Genomic DNA, 17,803 nt, shown 5'->3' on the forward strand with positions numbered 1-17,803 from the left:
TGGATGTATAATTTCTGAAAAAATATAGCTTTTAATAAGCATTCTCCATATTCAACCTTTAAAGATTTGTGTATCTCTGTGTGTGTGTGTGTGTGTGTGTGTGTGTGTGTGTGTGTGTGTGTGTGTGTGTGTGTGTGTGTGTGTGTGTGTGTGTGTGTGTGTGTGTGTGTGTGTGTGTAGCCTACTACCTATGTGACACCAAGCCACACGCCTTTGGATTGGTAACAGTGAAAATGCATCAGTTAGACAAATATCAGATAACGTGCAGTATGCAATGTTCTTAAGGAGTACTGAAAGCAGAACAGACATTGGTCCTTATCACTGTGGTCAATACAAATTTCACCTTGGGGCCTTTTTGATGCATAATAAACATGGACTATAATAATAGTGTCATATCTACCTGGCTTTATTATGGCTTCATTATGGCTTGCTCATGTTTAGTCAGCTTTAGGAAAAGGACTTGCTTAATATCACACTGTTTTTGTTGTCACACAACAATCTCATCCTGATATGTACTAGCTATATCTCTTTATACTATGTCAAGACACTTCTCTCTATGCTCCTGTCATAATCAACATCAACTAGTACAGTAGTCGCCTAGCAACTGCATATGCAACTATGGATCATAATCAGCTCCTATATGGGCTCAGTGTAAGAGGACAGTGTCTCCAACAGATCATTGAGAGATTGTAGTTGTGCTGACTCATGTTATTGGTCTAGCACTGTCCTTAACAAGCTCAGGAGGGATCAAACTCAATTAAACACAGATATCACCAGAGGCCGAGACAAAGGGACGTGTTTTAAGAGGAGATTTAAAAGAAGTTAATGAGTTAGAGCATCTGTTTTCAGGGGTTAAGAGTGTGAGGGCACTGATAGCAAATCCCACTCTCAGTCAGAAACCTTGACTGTGGGGAGACCAGCAAAACTCAGTTCTCAGTTGGGCACAAATCATGTCAATATATCTGTGAGATGTAATCAGGAGCAAAACCTTTTAAATCCCTAAAAGTCAGCAGTAAAACCTTCAAATCAATCTGAAATCTAACAGGGAGCTGTTGTAATAAAGGAAGCAGCAGTGCCAGTTTATTCCAGTAAGAGGATGAGCAGCAGCAGTGTGTACGGTGGATGGAGGACAGTCAGTCTGAAAATAGATAAACACATGTAGAACAGTTACAGATCGCTGATGGAAATGATCCTGAGCTGGTCATTGTTCCTCTCAACATGACTCTGTATTGATGTATTGGAAGATTAAACTGGAGCTGAGTTTGAATACATTTGTTGCTGTTTGTTTGAACTAAGATTGGACCCACAAGCCCCAGCCTGACTCTACCTGAGCCCAAGCACACTCTCTTCTGAATTGTTTGAATGGCAGTAATCTGTTTACATGTAATCTTTAAGAGGGGGGTGGGCTGGGGTGGGAATTGTCCACCCATAAGCCTTACCCACCCAGAGGAATCATCTGCCTATTACTATCCAATGAGAAATCACAATTATAGCTAGTTGTTTTTAGTGTTCATAGTTTTTTCTGTAATTTAATTTAATTTAAAGGTGTTCAGAAATGGCCGTTTGTCCTGTTTGTCGCGCCTCCTTCTACGAGTTGCCGCACGAGTTTACCCGAGCAAGGAAAACAAATTTGATTGGTCGTTATCGAGCGGGCGTGATATTCAATGTTTGGGGCGAGACCGAGCTCGGTGTGTGTGTGTGTGTGTTTCAGACGTTCGATTGATGGATGACGGATCCAATATCAGTAGCTGATGAATCGTGAGCAATGTGATAATCCGTGCGCCTGCATTATACAATTACTGGAAAATTGAATTTTGCACAAAGTTTGGGCTACATCGTCTGATAGATGAGTTAATACACTAATGTTAAGACCCACAGTGGGCTCAAAATCAATTTTATTTTCTGAATACCTTTAAAAAAAAATTGTCATAAAGAAATGCACAGCTTTCTTATTGGCCATTTGGAAGGTGTGGGTGTGCTCCTCCTTTGCATAACTGCCAAACCAAGACACTTCTTCACTTAAGTAAATTGTAAGACCTGATTGTAGCTGCTCTCAGCAGTCTAATTAAAACTGTTACATACCTTTCATTCCTTTCTCTGGCTTTTATAAGTTAGTATAAGTATTAGTCGGTTTGTAGTTTCACTGTTGAGTTTGCACATTTTGCAGGTTAGCATCTCATTCGGTGGCTATTGGTATAGTGTGAGAAGATGAAGCTGAATAAGTGCCTGGTTTACTGGACAGTTACAACGCAACACACACACACAGGAGGAACCTTCTGGTAAAGAATCACAAGCAATTTCATCAGCATATCCCCAACGAGACATTTCACTGATGGACTAGTTTGCCTGAATCACACACACTCTGATGATCAGGTACATCATTAGTCAAGATGGGAAGGTTTCTTCATCCTCCTCTCCCAGATTCAATATCTCTAGGGGCATTAGGCAAGGGTGCCCTGCTTCTCCATACCTGTTTTTAGTGGTGGCTCAGCTTCTGGCAGACCACATTAAATCAAGTGAGATAAATGGCATTGATATTATAGGCAGAAAACTTACCATAACCCAACTGGCAGATGACACCACCCTCTTTCTTAGGGATGAAAACCAAGTCTCCACTGCAATAAACACAATTACAGAATTCTCCAAGGCATCTGGCTTAAGTCTCAACATTAATAAATGTGAGATTATATCCATTAAAGATTGTTCAAAATCATCCATCTGTGGAATCCCAGTCAAAGATGAGGTTGTGTATTTAGGTATCACAATTACCAAGGACCAACAAAAAAGAACTTCAATGAATTTTAATCCTATAATACAAAGAACTCAGAAAAAGTTGAACCAGTGGCTTTTACGAGATCTATCCCTTAGAGGCAGAGTTTTACTATCTAAGGCAGAAGGAATGTCACGCTTGATATATGCATCTTTATCTCTATATGTGAACTGTAAGAGTATTACTCAGATTGACAAACTGCTTCTCAACTTCCTGTGGAAAAATAGAACACACCACGTGAAGAAATCTGTTTTAATGAATGACTATGAAAATGGTGGGCTCAATTATTTAGATTTCTGCACCTTAAACAATACTTTTAAGATAAACTGGCTCAAACATTTTTTTAGGAACCCCAATGCGATCTGGAACATTATTCCCTTTCATATTCTATCAAAACTGGGTGGATTCAATTTTTTCTTAGTATGTAACTACAATATTGACAAAATTCCAGTTAAAATGTCAGCCTTTCACCGGCAGGCCTTTCTCTCCTGGTCACTTATCTTCAAACATAATTTTTCACCTCATAACTATTACATATGGAACAACAAGGACATTTTATTTAAACATAAATCCCTTTTTATTGAGTATTGGTTTAATAATAACATTGTACATGTGGCTCAATTATTCAACAGGAATGGTCTCCTCTATTCGTATAATGAGTTTTTATCTGAATATAATATTTCTGTATCACCTGCAGATTTTGCCAGAGTTTTTGGAGCAATCCCATCTGGAGTTTGCATGTTATTTAAATCTCAACCAAGAATGGAAACAAGCCAGCTCTCCCTGTTATCCTTGTCAGACACCCCAATAGGTAAAGCTTGTCTGGCCGGCAACCATGGGAAAAACAATAAATTAATAAGACTCCTGTTTAAAAGGGATGCCACCACAGTTCCATACGTGATCTCATATTGGAACAATTTTATGGAGGACACCGACTGGAAGAAGATTTGGCTCTTACCCAACCGATACCTGTTAACTAATAAAGTGAGAGAAATTCCATTTAAGATTATCCATAAATGTTATCCATCCAATGACCACATTGTAAAAAGATTTAAAAAAGACATTGATGTGAATTGTACTTTCTGTTCTGTACATGCTGAAACTGTGACCCATTTGTTTTGGCTCTGCCCTATTGTGAAAAAACTATGGAGTGATATTTGTAATTTTGTTGCTATCAATGTTGATGGTGATTTTATTTTGTTTTGGAGGAATGTTCTGTTTGGGCTCCCTGACCTGAAAAAAAACAAGGAAAAAGCTAACATAACTTTTATTATCAACCTTATTATTTTAATGGCAAAATTTCATATTCACAAATGTAAGTTCATTAAAAAAAAAAACCTTCCTTTACTGCTTTTAACAATGAGCTCAAGCAATACATAACCTCCATCAAATTTTCAAACAACCAGAAAGCGATTAAGACTATCAATATATGTGAAAACTTGAACATTTTGTTGTAAACTTATAAATTCCCCCTGGCGTATAATATAAATGTGCTTTAGTTATTGCATGTTACCATGAAAAACTATTTTTGTACTGTGAAACAAAGTTTTGAATAAAAAAAAGAAAAGAAAAAAAAAAGGTTTCTTCATCTGTAATTGTCAGTGCAGCTGAATATCATGCAGTGCCCAGTTGCTCCAGTAGGTGGCAGCAGTGAATCATTACAAAACCTAAACACACTTGTTAGTGTACTGTGACTCCACTAGTGTTGTGACGTTCACGAACGAACCGATTCTATTGAACGGCTCGTTAACATGAACGATGGGAACCGAGTCACAGCTGGGAACCGTTCTTTTTTTTTTTTTTTAACATCTCTGTGTGTTCATAACAGTCAATTGAAGCTGCTCCATTGTCTACGTAAGTGGCGTGCAAACTCAGATATTAGTGGGATATCTAATTTTGTATTATTTTGTTCCAAATCTCACCCAATTATTTCCAAGATAAAATGAGTTACCACCAGGCTGGCTTCTTAAAACTTAATAAATATTTAAAAAATCAGTCAAATGAGCCAGTTTTTTGAACGGCTCTTTGAAAGGAACGGCTCACCAAGATCCGGCTCCCCTCAAAGAGCCATAAATCCCATCTCTAGACTCCACATCACAGGACTTATAGTAAAATAATTATAATCCCTGCAAACATTTGCATTGACTTACTTGCTTCAACAAATCAATGTAAAACGTCTTTCCCTGTGTCATGTCCATTATTATATTCTGTGCTTGAGCCATCAATAACAGGTTAGGCGGACTACAAAACCCCAGCTGAGCACAGGAAAATGGATCAATCAGTGGCTCAAGATGATCAGTGATTGTATTGGTGATGTATGTTTCTCCAGAAATGTTTGTTTTTTTATAATTGGAAACAAAAAGCTATTTCACAGCAGGTTACACCCCGCCTTTCCGAAGCCCCGCCTTTCCGACAATAGACTTCCATTCATCGTAATAGCGGGGTTTTCTATTTTTTCTAAAGACCCCGCTACTCCGAAAAGGCTATTGGGGGAAACCCCCAGTGCGCAGTGATCCTTTTTTCCTTTTTGGGGTCAAACGGATCATGTGCATAATTAACTGCAAAACAAGCACTTCGTATTAATGACATATAATGTTCATTATGCTTCTAGCCTGTCTAGCCTTGGTCTTTTTACTAAACTTAACCAACTCCTTTCTTCATTGCCTAAGCCCAACCAAAGCATCTCCCTCAGTCAGCTGTCAGCACGAGCGGCGGCTGCAGCAGCCTCGTGCCCCTGTGAGCTCAAGCCGGCTTCAGCCGTGCTCGAGCGGAGCAGGGGGGGAGAAAAAGAAAAAAAAAGTGTATTTCTTTTACTGTGTGGGAGATCTCCAACAACGGAGTCGGGGAGAAAGCAAGTGGGACAGATCTGCCCAGTCCCTGAGCAGCGCACGTTTCACAGCGTCACGCGGTTCAGCACCTTGGACAGCTGCGGGGGGGAGGGTGTCGGAGTAGCGGTGTTTCGAAGTGGGGGTATTTCGGAACAGCGGGGTGTCGAAGTGGAGGTGTGTCGGAATGGAGAGCTGTCCCCTTCACAGCAAGCAATACAGTTTATCTATTTTTACTTTACTGCTTGCTGTGGAATACCTTTTTGTTTAAGAACTTACTGTACTACAAACACTAAGACAAACTAGAATTTTTTTTCTGGGACATTTTGAGAGGGTCACGGGAGCTACGGCCGGTTTTGCCATCTCTGTCAACATGGGAATCAAACCCACGACCTAAGGTCAAGACAGAGCTGATCAGACACATGATCATCTTTCTATAAGCACTGATATGGAGGAGCTGTAACCACATTAAGTTACATGTGTGTGTGTGTGTGTGTGTCTCTAACTTTTATCACATGAAGTTACCTGTGTGTGTTGGAGTGTGGGAGAGGAGTGCGCGCTTACGCGCGCATATGTACGATGTGTGTGTGTGTCTGTAACTGTAATCACATGAGGTTCTAGAGTCTCTGTGTGTGTGTGACTGATTTGACACATGTTATGAGCTGCATCCTGTGTCAGTCTGATTTAGCTGTGTGTCTGTAAACGAGCACCAGGTGGATTGTTTATGAAGTTAACGAGCTCTGGCCTGAGAATCAGACGTTACCACAGCAACTTGAAGTGGTTGCCAATGACGATAGGGCCCCCCCCAGGCTGAGACAGACAGAAATGTGGAGAAAAAGAGCGATTTTCTGCCTCTGCACTGGTCTCGCAAAAGGCTTAGCATGACAAAACGGTAACTCCTATCAGAACAAAACACAGATCAACGGTGCTCTAAGGACTTCCTGAAAAATGTGGTACGATTTGGTGTTTCTACAGTAAATATTTTGGAGACGCTGGCAATTTTAAAACATCGGTCCGTTCTGCTTCTCTCAGAAAATCTTTGTATTGGAGTCAATGAGGAGCAGAGACAGACGTGGCCGCACTTAGAGGCTGATAATTCAAATTCTGTAAATCTCTCTGATATTTTGAGCACATGGTGAGAGACAGAACAAGTTTGTCTTACAAATTTGGAAAAAATCATGTGTGTAGAGTGTAAATTGTGCCGGGCCGAGTGTGGAAAGAGAAAAATGGCTCTCTCTCACTCTAACCGATGATGTCACGCACTCTGACACGAACATTCCGTGCAATACACCCATTATAATCTCATAATTTCTCCAAAAATGATCATGGTCATTGATCAGGGATTGATCAAAAACCGTATGACCTATCAAAACGAGGAGTAATACGCCAATACACAAGACTTGTGTCTACTGTTTAAAGTTCAAATTAAGTCTCTTTGCTTTGCTTGAACCCTCCGTTTTGACCGATCTCGTCCCGTTACCGGCATTTGACCGCTCAAGATGCCTTACCGGAGAGTTTTGTCAGCTCTGAGACGAAGATCGGTCCGTTTAGAGTTGCTGAAGAGTGTTTCTGATACACCTTCTTTAGGTGGAGGCAGGCTACCATTCCCCTTAAACATCCGGCGTTTTTGAGCTAAGCTAATTAGCGGTGCCCCAGCTCTGCCCGCATCTCCCTTGTTACTGCTACACAGATGTGCTAAGTTTAGCAGTAGGCTACGGTTACTGAAGGTGAATCAAGTCCTCTGCTCTGTGCATGCAGTACGCCAGGCAGTGAGAGACACAGCGCCACAGTCAGCACAGTACGTGAACTTGAATCACGTCTGCAGCAGCAGTTCTCTGGTGCAGGTTCGCGAATCACGAGTGAGTGAGTAACAGCTTCCCCAGCGGCAGTTCTCTGTGTGTGCAGTAGTAATGATGAGTAAGTGGCAGCGCGAACGTGAATCACCGTTTCAGTATGTTCACGAACGACACGGAGTGAATGGGCGGCCTCAGTCCCCAGTACATGCAGTGAACGATGCGCGCAGTGAGTGAACTGGAGCCCTCAGCCTCGAGCATCAGTGAACGCATCACTGAACATGCACCGTTCCCTCGCAATGAGAGTCTCCGCCACCAGATTCGCAGGTCATTCAGTGATTCACAGACCACACAGCAGTTCCACTGTCGGCCTGCACGCTCGCTGCTGAGCTCAACTACTGAACTGAGAAAGGAACGAATCAGGTCAGGAAGTGATTCTAGTCAGTACGTTCACTTAAAGGGACAACGAGGAGTTTCTATTCGGTTATAAAAAAGTCTCACGTTAATGTGGATGAATCTCCGCTACCCACACTTGTTAATGGGCCCATTTTCGATAAATATATCGTTTTGTCTCTATCGTTATTTTGTTATTATTAGTGGTGGCGGAGATGCTGGTCGAGCCGACCAGCGTTTTTTACTTTCGGTTTCGCAACGAGTCATGAGAATAACGCAGCTGAATCGCCGTTTATGGTCGGAACTACGACGGTATGTGAACCTCTTTGAACCTCTGACTTTAATTCTTGATGAATGAAAACATGAGTCCGTCTTGCGCCGGTCAAAAGAATTTTACGGTGCGCGTGGAGGCTCATAAATGTAGTGTGAAAACGCTTTGCTTTTCCAAAACTCCTCGTTGTCCCTTTAAATAATTTGTTCCTTCGAACGAATCACTCGCGAACGACACAACACTAGTGTGAGGATAGGTGTACTTGTTCTTCTGAGTATAACTGTCACCCTTCAGGTTCCCTCATCCTGGCGTTGATTGGTGTTCTTAGTAAAGCTTTTGTTCTATACACAAACCTGAAGTTAAAGCAGAAGTAAGCAGAATGTTTGTGTTAATATAAGTCTTAAATAGTTATATCTTCCGACAGCAATCACTTATACACGGGTCTGTCAGTCGCTCTGCTCTGCTGTAAGCCGAGGAGAAAACTTTCCTTGTATCCTACAACCTTTATCCAATGAGGAGAGAGAACGGCATAAAGGGGCGGTCCTCTCTGTGTGTGCAGCCAAGGGATGCGCGTGAATGTAGTGACGTAGGGACTAGGGCGGGGACTGCTAACTCCATCGGCTGACAAGAAGTTAGCCAAAACCACCGGATCACTTACTTCTGCTTTAAAATTAAACTGTATCGACAGTTTGTTGTTCTCTGACACAGCTCCACAAACATGAAACAGGTTAATTAAATATTTGTTCCACCATCTTTAGCAGTTGTGCATCTGTGTGTCTTGCTGGACATGAAGACGTCATTGTTGTTTTGTCAATGGTGCAGGAATATTGTTTCTCCAGATATTCCCTGTTTAACTTCTTTGCATCATATGATTTACCCAGACAGGCAGTGAGATGGACGGTGGCTGTGATCCTGGAATAAATCAGCACCAGAGCCAAGGCCAAGGACACAATGGAGAACGAGACACATTCTGGAGAATCAGAGCTCCACTTCTCTGGGATGATGTATGGAATGATGATGTGGTTCTTCCCTAGAGGACCACGCCTGGTAAGAACTTCAAAACTCTCCCAAGCACCATCCTTTGGTCCTCCAACTGGGCTGAGCCTGATGTTGGGGATCTGTTGACCCTTTTTAACAGCTTCCTTCATGGAGTTCCAGGTTCCAGCAGGTTGGGGGGTCGATGTCCCTTTGAAGGGATCTGACAGACTTCTTTTTCATTAACATAACAGAGAAAACCGCTTTTCTTTTTTACAGATTATCATACTAGACACTCTGAGGTACCCTGTGTGTGAATATGGTAGTCCTCTGATATGTAAAACTGTTTTAAACTACAATCAAAATATAATGTTTTTTATAAACTGTGTGATCTTGGTTTTGTTTGAGTAATCGGTCTCCTTGAATGCTGCTCTGGGGACAGCGTGCAGCATGATGTGCGGCTGTCGGCTACAGTGTTGCGACTTTCTCGCTAAATCTGGCGACTTTCCAAACCCTCTTGGCGACTTTTTTTTTTTGACAAAAGCGACTGGCGACGAATCTGGCGACTTTTTCCGGTGCCGTTACAAATGTTTCTGGTTTGGAGATTCGGACCTGAAAGCACGTTATCTCTGCTGTTTTCACCGTGCAGCGGGCGCTGTGCAGCGGGTGCTGTGACCGGCCGCCCCCGCCCCGAAGCACTCGCCGGCGGCCAGTCACACAGCAGTGTCACGGAGCTGTCTCCGCTGTGGCCAGAGATTCGAACCGCTGCACCCCACGCTGCCACACCCCCCAGATTTGCCTACAAAAATACTTATTTAGCTGTAGAAATGATTTGGGAGACATGCCACACTGCAGAGTAGCGGTAAAATGAGCCGATTGCCACTTGACACAAAAGTGCATTTTTCTCTGAAACTAGAGCGGGAGCTCCGTTTTTGGAGAAACCCTGCTCTCTTCTTCCCCTTCGTATTCACGAACGAAACGGCGGAAAAACTTGCCATTTTTCCGAGAGCACGTTGGAAAGTCACTCTTCAACCACGTGAAAACCGTTTGTTTCTAGGTGATGTACAGAGTTCGGTTCGACGTGAGAAAAAAGGTAAACAAATAGCCAAAAACATGTGGTCCGGAGCGGATGTGCTGAGGAATTAGTGTGGTCACGAAAGAATTAATGAAAAACAGACTGACCTTTAAGACTTTATAGAGCCAGACATAATTCTTACTAAATGATTGCTTGTAATGTTCAGAATTAATAATTTTACAGGATTAACCTTATTACAAAAGACATAAACAAGTTAAAATTGTGATTAAAAGATAAAATGTACCTGCTAGGTCTCTTTCTGTGTCGACAAATTCCAAAAGTCAGATGTGACTGAAGTTTCTGTTACTGCTTCAACCAGCTCTTTATAAAGGGTTCCAAAAGTGAAAGAGAAACTATTTCTTCCAGTTATTGTTATTGTTTAACTCTGGAAATCCCAAACATAAGTGTGGTGGCGCGAGGAGGTGATTTTATTTTGGTTAATGTAATGTTTTAGAAAGGTATTAAATGTTGCCAGACAACGCCACCCTGGGAGTTTCACCCAGGGAAATTTAAGTGAACCAACTCGGAAGGAGAAGGCACTCAGGTTCACCACAAAATGAGGCAGAGACAGCGGTTCAAAGGTACAAAAATATTGTTGTTTTTATTAACAATAATTTCGGTAGCACTACATAATACGGCCCGCGACTTACAGCGTACCTACCGCTCTCTTGCCGTGTAGGTTGCCGCTTATTTCACACAAGTACTATTAAAGGAGCTCAGTCTGATACTAGAGCTACTGAGGTTTCTAACTCCGGAATAACCTGGTTGACACGCCTCACCTTGGCCTCCGTCCTCATACCGCATTGAATGAATGTCCACGCTGTTCCTTGAGTTGCAAACACAGGTTTATTGCTGTGCATTGTCCATAAACAAAGAAAATAGGCAAAACAAACAAATCAGCGGCATGAAGCGCCTCCGCGCCACAGCGGTCAAAAACCATTTGCCCTTCCGGGTCAAAACCTGACAAAGAGAGTGAACAATGCCACCTATATGCACCTGAGCTCCCCAGGTGACAGCACAGCGACCCCACACACACACTGAGTGAATTACACCAGAAACCTCAGAACACAACCAGACACATTCAGCTCCTATACACCGGCCCCTAATTGTTAATGGCAGACCGACATAACAATTTAAATACAACAAGACAGGAGCAAATAATGTGTTCATACAGTTACCTTAAAGTACAGTACAGACAAATCTATATTCCATGTACCAAACAAAGTTTTGTCACTGGCCTTTCAATAATGCTGGCCCTCGTCTGCAACCTCACAGAACGCACAAGCCCTTGCTTATCAGGGAAAACCTCCAAAACCCTGCCAAGCGGCCATGAACCACGTGGAGCTGAAGAATCCATGATCACCACAATATCTCCAGCTTTCAAACTCCTCTTCTTTTCGTTCCACTTCTGCCTCTCTTGGAGCAACGGCAAATACTCCCGTATCCATCTCTTCCATTATATCGCCTACAAAAGCTGCAATCACCAATTACTTTCCTGACGGCTGCATTGGCGTTTGTAATCCAAAATCTCCTCCTCACCTTGGACAGTGTGTGAGTCCGCCCACCATGGCCGAGATTCTGGTGTACATGTCTGAGGATGAGTGTGGAAACGTGCTGCTCCTTGGAGAGAATGAGTGGATGCTTGGCCTCCTCGGGCATTGCTCCTCTGCTCAGTCTTCCTCCAACTCTCAGAAATCCATTCTCCAAAACTGGGTCCAGCCGGTATATGGGACTCTGTCGACTCACTGACGCTTTCCCAGATGACAAAGCAGACATTTCTTCACCAAACCTCTGTCGCTGACAATAGCGAATTATGGCACCCTCTGCTCCCAGCAAATCATCCATCGTCAGAGTGCCACTCATGTATGTTGATGTGACTCCTTTTCTTTCAGTCCTCCTTGAGCTGCCACGACCTCCTTTCTCCTGACAATTAGCCACAGAAGCCTCCAGCTGTTTCTTCCTGCGACTCTGTGCCAACAACATGACCTTCAACCTTAGGATCCAGGCAACAGCTGTCTTAAGCCTCTTCCAGTCAGAAAAGAAGGAAATGAGCTGGTCCGTAGGACTGCAGATGTCACACATACTGATGTTATTCACCATTACCTCCTTTCTGACCTCCTGGACATCAGAGTCCACTGAGACGTCCAACACAGTTCTAGGCCAGTCCTCCTCAGGTTTCCAAAGAAATGCAGGACCTTCCAGCCACCTGGTTTTGTTCAGAAACTCAGCGACCTTCATTCCCCTTGAAGCATCGTCAGCTGGATTATCTTTGGTACCTACATGTCTCCATTGTGAGGGTTCAGATGTTTCTCTGATGGTCGAGATTCTGTTGGCCACGAACGTGTGAAAGCGCCTGTCCTCATTGTTAAGGTACTTCAAAACTGACGTACTGTCAGTCCAAAAGACTGAATCCTCCACCTGGACGTCCAGCTCTGCCTTTAACAATGAATCCACTCTGACTGCGAGGACCGCTGCTGTCAACTCCAGTCGGGGAATAGTCACAGCCTTCAGGGGTGTCACCCTGGCTTTGCCGAGCAGGAAGGTGACCTGGATGTTATTTTCCCGATTTAACATACGGATGTATGTTACAGTCCCGTATCCACCTTCACTGGCATCGGCAAAGTGATGTAACTGGGCATGCTTGATCCCTCCAAACTCCACCGGCTTGATGCACCTTCCCACATTGAAAGCAGACAGCTGGCCCAGGTCCTCCAACCACCTTTTCCAACGAGGTAAGATGTCCTTGGGCAGATCATCATCCCATCCACAGCCTCTCCTGCAGAGCTCCTGTTGCATCATTTTGGCAGGCAAGGTGACTGGGGCCAGAAAACCCAACGGATCATACACCGAGCTGGTGACTGACAGCATACCACGTCTGGTGAGAGCCTGTTTTTTCATCTCCATCTTAAACCTGAAAGAGTCAGTCTCCACACACCACAGTAGACCCAAAGCCCTTTCCACTGGCAGGTTGTCTCGGTCCAAATCTAACTCCTTCAGGTCCTTGGTCCTTTGCTCCTCGGCGATGGCTTGCAACACCACACGACTGTTGCTTATCCATTTCTCCAAGATGAAGCTCCCCTTCTGACACAGAGCAGTTAAATCATTTATCATTTGGATCGCTTCTTCTTCGGTGGCTGAGCTCTTTAAACAGTCGTCAACGTAGAAATTTTGCTTCACAGACTGCACCACCTCATCCACAAACTCAGGCCGGTTGTCATCCGCAGTTTTCCTCAGCGCATAGCTCGCACAGCTAGGAGATGACACGGCGCCAAACAGGTGTACAGTCATCCGATACTCCCTGAGGTCCTGAGTGATGTCACCATCTGGCCACCAAAGAAAGCGAAGAAAATCTCTGTCCTCCTCAGCAACTTTCACTTGGTGAAACATGGCTTGAATGTCGCCCATGAATGCCACCACTTCATTCCTGAAACGAAGAAGAACTCCAAGCAATGAGCTGGTGAGGTTGGGACCTGGTAACAATTCACTGTTCAAAGACGCTCCTTGAAATGTGGCTCCACAATCAAACACTACACGGAGAGATCCTTTCTTCGGATGGTGAACACCATGGTGAGGGATGTACCACACCTTACCCCTTTCACCATGCAGCTGTTGCTGCGGCACTTGCTCGGCATAGTTTTTACTGATGAGCGTGTTCATGTACCCAGCATATTCCTGATGCAAGTGTTTGTTGTTAAGGAATCTTCTCCTCAAACCCTGTATCCTTTGCTTAGCCACTGCAAAGTTATTAGGTAGACAGACCTCTTTGTTCTTATATGGAAGCTTCAGACAATACCTTCCCTCCTTAAGTACTGCTGAGTGCTCCATAATTTCCAGAAACCTATGGTCTTCTCTGGACATTTCCTTCTCCTTTGTGGTCTTCTCATTAAACTCATGACTGTACTGCTTGACCAGCATTTCTTCAAGCTTACATACAGAGATCCTGTTCACCATCGCCAAGGGCAGCTCCACCTCTGAAGCCCCACTGTTTCCATTCAGTGGTCCATTAACAACCCACCCAAGCACTGTCTTTATAGCATATGGGCCATTCCCGCTACTGTTAATGACCTCCCAAGGTTCCAATATCTTGGGAGCGTTGGTTCCAATTAACAGGTCGACATTTGCTTTTATGTTTGGGATGTTCACCTTGGACAAATATGGCCACTTTGCCAGTTCTTCAGATGTTACCATGTTATTAACATTAACTGGCATTTTTTCTTGTGTGAGAACCTCTGGGAGAATATGAAAGTCATTGCTGTCCAGATTAGATACCTCCAAACCACTTAAAGAGTATGCTGGAACCACTGTTTTCTGCCCCATAGTGCTCAACAGGAAGTTGGTTTTTCTCCCTGTGACGTTCAACTTCCGCATTAGATGTTCTGAGCAGAATGTAGCCGAACTTCCTGGGTCCAAAAAGGCATAGGTTTTTATTATGTGGTTTCCCTTTGCACTTTTGACCTTCACAGGCAGGATGGATAACACACACCGGTCCTTACCGGCCCCTGTATGTCCACATGTTTTAAGTGAAGTTGCCTGGTGAGATGTTTCAAACTGTTCCGGGGCTCGTTGCCTTTTAATATGAAGCACAGTGGGATGGGTTTGACTACATATTTTACATGTCAAGCGGCTTTCACACTCACGGCTCATGTGTCCCACACATAAACACGCAAAACAAACCCCCTTTCTCCTCAGAATCTCAATCTTTTCCTTGTGCTTCTTTCCCTTGAACTGTTTGCAGTCCTCCAAAGAGTGGCCACGAGCACAACAAAGGCATTCAGCTTTTTCTGGACCAGAGGTAGGCTCTTTAATTTTCTCAGGCACTTCCATAGATGTTACCGTGGTGGCCACAACATTTCCTTTCATTTTGTTTCTAGGTTGTGCTTTAAACCCAGTGACAGTCTTTATCCCAGCAACACCAGATGACTCCTGTATCTCCCCAAACAAAGGGTCAGACAGAATCCTGACACGACGCTCAATAAACATGACCATATTAATGAAGCAAGCTGGTTGGTTGGTTGTCTCCATTATGTCATGAGCTTTAGTCCTCCATTGTTCCCTCATTTTGAATGGCAGTTTGGACACAATGGCTCTTATATTTACTGGCATATCCAGTTCCTGCATGTAATGAAGCTCTTCCATTACATTGCAGCATCCACGTAAAAATAAGGCATAGGCTTGCAATGATTTCACGTCCTCAGATTTGATTGTTTGCCAGCCCAAAGCCTTTTCCATATAAGCACTTGCGATTTTGTACTGATTTCCAAAATGTTTCTGGAGAAGTTCCTTTGCCACTGTGTAGCCACGCTCTGGAGCCATATGTTGACAGCTGCGCACCAATTCACGTGGCTGTCCTCTTGTGAACTGTTCCAGATAGTACAAACAATACGCTTTTCCTGCCTTTTCCTCAACTCCTTGCTCAAAGGCTTTGATGAATGCCCTGTAGTGGAGAGGGTCCCCTTCAAATGTGGGAATATCTCTTGGTGGCAGTGACATCATATGCTGTTGCTGTACCAGAGCTGCTGTAATTTCATTTTGCCTTTGCATGATGGTAAGTATGTCAGGTGGCCTTTGGTTGCTGTGGTGATGGTATGTAGGTGGAGTAGTTGATGACTGGTGTTGAAAATGCAGTGAAGTTCCAGATATATTTACATGTTGCTGTTCATTTTGGCTGTGCTGATGTATTGAAGCAGCTTGAACCCATTGTTCAGTTTCCTTGGGTCGCACATCCTTTAATAGGGTTTTGTTGGGTGGTAGTGACCATTTTGACTCATTTTGTTGTGTTGATTTCCATGCAACAGGATGGTACTCTTTTGCCATAGGGTTTAATGCGTTGGCAGACCTTTCCAGTCGTTTGTTTTTCTCCTTCTCCAAATAGGAATTCATCCCATTGCTGTGTGCTTGAGAACAACTTCTCCGCTCTGAAGCCTGTAAAACAGCCAGCTTAGCAGCAGACGCAGCTATTTCAGCTTCCAGATCAAGCTGCTCTCTTTTCCTCTTCAGCTGCTGTTCCTGTTCCTCCAAGGCGTGCTTTTCCTTTAAAGCTGCAGCTAGAGCAACAAGTGCTGCCCTTTCTGCCTCTGCCTTTATTGCTGCAGAGGATGCAGTACTTGACCTTGCACTGTTACGGCTCCTATGGCTTGAGCGTTTACTAATATTTGAAACACTGTCATTTGGATTGATGTCATCCACAACATTACCATTTTGGTTTGCATTACCTTCATCACATGATACCCACATTTTTGTGTTTGCAATACACTCATTAATAGGCAACATTTTTGCCTTAAACCATATTTCATGTTTTTTCTTTTCCTCATGTGGCAACAAACCCAACAAATTGTTATGCATATTTTTTACTTCATAACAGACTTCAAACAATTCATCAAGAGCATCCTGTACGTTTGTTTTATCATTCTTTAACATCAAACTTTGTATTGAATTTCTTATGGTGGCTGCTTTATTTAATTTAGATTTTCTGATAGATTGTAACCTGTCTAATTCATTGGCAAGCGCCTTTGCAGTGAGTTTAACCACTCGTTTTTGAGTTTGTATTTCAACACCGCCAGCCACACTACTGGATTTATTAACTGTTTGCACATTAGACCCGGCAACATTAATTATGTCCGACGTAGCATCGCGCTTCTCCATCATGAATAGTCAGTTGATTAACAGTCCGCAGCAAAACAAAAGAACCGACGCAAAGTTTATTGTTCGTTCCCCCCGCTTCGGCGACCAATGCATTGGGTTTATGCCCGGCTATGTGTGCACACAATTTGAATGGCCATTTACCGGTGTAGCGCTACACATACCTCTGCTCCGTGCGTTGGGCGCCGTGCGGTGATCCCGTGCTCCGGTGGTCCGGTGATCCCGTGCTCCGGTGGTCCGGTGGTCCGGTGCTCCGATGCTCCGGTGGTCCGATGCTCCACAACAGCCAGCTCCGCCTCAGCACCGCGGCTCCAGCGGCTCCAGCGTCTCCGCGTCCACGGTAGACGCTCTCCAAACCCCCTCGATGTCCAAACCGCTTCCAGAAGCTCCACTCGTCTTGCGCTCACCTCCGGTTCGTACCAAACGTGCCGGACTGTCGCACAAAGTTCCAACTGGTGCAGGTTTTTGACTAATATTAAAGGAGCTCAGTCTGATACTAGAGCTACTGAGGTTTCTAACTCCGGAATAACCTGGTTGACACGCCTCACCTTGGCCTCCGTCCTCATACCGCATTGAATGAATGTCCACGCTGTTCCTTGAGTTGCAAACACAGGTTTATTGCTGTGCATTGTCCATAAACAAAGAAAATAGGCAAAACAAACAAATCAGCGGCATGAAGCGCCTCCGCGCCACAGCGGTCAAAAACCATTTGCCCTTCCGGGTCAAAACCTGACAAAGAGAGTGAACAATGCCACCTATATGCACTGAGTAACTGCAGCTCACTTTCCCCCCTGTTTCCCCCGTGCATTTACAGTGTAACTAGGCTGCGTCTTAGCGCGTAATTTACATCCTGCTTCACACCAACTTCCACAGAAGTACAGAGTAACTCTCGCTGTTTTACAGTTTAACTAGGCTGCGTCTTGGCACGTAACTCCTGTCCTACTTTACACCAAATTACACAGTAACTCTCGCTCACTCCGCCACTAATTACCCCGCATTTTACAGTATAACTAGGCTGTGTCTTAGAGCGTAACTCCCGTACAATTACGTCCTACTTTCCCC

The sequence above is a fragment of the Trachurus trachurus genome, assembly GCF_905171665.1.
Source record: "Trachurus trachurus genome assembly, chromosome: 3".
NCBI lineage: Eukaryota > Metazoa > Chordata > Actinopteri > Carangiformes > Carangidae > Trachurus > Trachurus trachurus.